Here is a 2,271-nt window from a genome sequence, read left to right on the forward strand (position 1 = left end):
GTGGATTTCATGGTGCATAAAACATGTATATGTTTTAATGACTTTTTGTTTGATTTGTTTTTTTTTTTTAAGAAATGCGCTGTTTTATTATACATTTATTGCAAAGAGTCTCACAAAAAGAAAATATCTCAAAATGGACGCCAGACTGACAGCCTCCACCTGGAGAGCCGGGAGAAGTCAGGGCAATGTAAGTTCTACTGTTTGCCCAAGAGTGGGAAGATATAAACAGAACCAATCTAAAAATGGCTGATACTGCCCAAGCCTGAAAAGGAGATCACAGAACACTGAGTCTCCCCTTCTAGAAAGCTTAATCACAGCATCTTAACAGAGCTCCTAAGCAGGCTTGACAGTTAAGGATTTTTGTTTTCTGGTTTTCTTTCCACTTAGAATATCGATGTCAATATACAGCACCCTCCGGCGATACTTTAGCAGTTCCCAGATGGCCCAGAAAACATAACCGAGAATCTGCTGCGTCAAACGACATTGCGTGATGCAATCCCCCAGCCCAGCTCACAGTGATGTTCATCTGCTGTTAAGTGTCACAGCACTTTCCACAGAGCCACCAAGTGACAAGTGACAACTCAAGCCATCTAATACGGGACAGACCTCACCAGAGCTGAATCTCTGCATCTGCTTGCTGTATCCAGACACGTTATCCGGGAGAAGAGGGCCCAAGAATTTAATGTAGTCATCACTGTGGGACTTGGTCATCTCCTCAGCGTTGGCTCTGTGAGGGCGATAGATTTCCATTTTTTGGTAGAGACGTAGTTGAGCAGCAAATCTCGAGTCATGTGGATTCGGTGAGGCTTCATTGGGTGGCCCTGTCCATAACAGTAGTTTCCAATATCCCCGTAACAGACTTGCCTCTTGCCCTGAGTCGGCGCCATCTTGCTCGCCACCCAGCCCTCCCATCAGTCTGATGTTTTAATATTTTTAGGTGGTGATGATTTAACTTTAAATAGCCTTTGACAAATCCTATATTAATTTCTGATTAAGACAAAGAAAACAAATATGGATAGGAAACATAAATAATGAGGGGACTGGAAACAGAAGTAAGTTTATTCAACAATAAAATTGTGTTTGTGTTTGTGTGCATGTGTATATTTTTAATTGAGTCTTGAGGAATTTCTTCAACAAAAGATAAAAGAATTTTTATTACCAATACAAGTATAATGATCTTAGTTCAGAAGTACTGAAAAATGTAATGAGGCCCAATAAAGAGGTACTAATAATAAATATGTGTGAAGGGAGACTCAACTTCAGAGGCTTGCCTATAAGGGACTTCAGTCGACAACAGAACACGATATCACGTGATTTCCAAGTCGTTGTTTGTGAGAGTTTACTCTGATGTTTGCAGCATGAGGACTGCTTTCCTATGCATTTCTCAAAACATGTCCCTGTCATTAGTGAAACATGAGTGTGTCTGTTAGCACTTCTTCTAGGCTCCACCCAGCAGTCACCACGCCACATCTTGCATCTCTGCCCACCCAGTATGAGCCAGGAGCCAAGCATATAAGACCACCATTGGTTTCTCCCTCCCTATCCTCCTCCTCCCTCTCCCTCCCCTTCTATCCTCCTCCTCTATCCCCTCCTTCTTCCCCACCCCCTCTCCCCCTTCCTATCCCTTTTTACCCCTCCCTATCCCTTTTTACCCCTCCCCCTCCCCACACATCTTCCCCTTCCTACCCTTCTCTCCTCCCTCTCTACCCCTCTCTCTCCCCTCCCTTCCCCTCCCTCCCATTCCCCTTTCCTCATTCCCCTCCCTCTCCTTCCCCCTTCTACGTCTTCCTCCCCTCTCCCCTCTTCCTCCCCTTTCCCCTCTTCCTCCCCTCTCCCCTCTTCCTCCTTCCCCCTCTTCTTCCCCCACCCCCCCCCATCTCTCCCTCCTGAGTACTGAAATCAGAGCCAGGCATGCTGGCACACTCCTATACTTGAAAGCAGGCAGTAAAGGTCATCCTTGGCTATGTAATAAGTTAGAGGCCAGATCTGAAAACGTGAGACCTTCTCTCAAACTAGAAAACAAGACGAACAACAACACTATATGTATCTCAACTTCCCCATATACAAAGAATGGGTGCTGCTACAGTAGAGGGAAATAATAAAATACAACTAATAATAAAAATAATAAAAAAAAATAAAACAATAAGAAAAGCAAACCAATGCTTCAGTGAAGGAAAGTGCCTGGAAACAGACTGATGATAGAAGCGAATTAGAACTCTCTAGAAGGGATCTAACATAGGCCAATCTGAAGACCTGCTCAGTCAGACCAGA

General features: G+C 44.3%; 1 pseudogene; it reads right to left on the minus strand.

Moving 5' to 3' along the window:
- Positions 1 to 333: 333 nt before the first annotated feature.
- On the minus strand, positions 334 to 887 carry LOC127666306 (histone deacetylase 1-like; annotated as a pseudogene).
- Positions 888 to 2,271: the final 1,384 nt, after the last annotated feature.

This window comes from Apodemus sylvaticus, chromosome 15, assembly GCF_947179515.1.
Source record: "Apodemus sylvaticus chromosome 15, mApoSyl1.1, whole genome shotgun sequence".
NCBI classification, from domain to species: Eukaryota; Metazoa; Chordata; class Mammalia; order Rodentia; family Muridae; genus Apodemus; species Apodemus sylvaticus.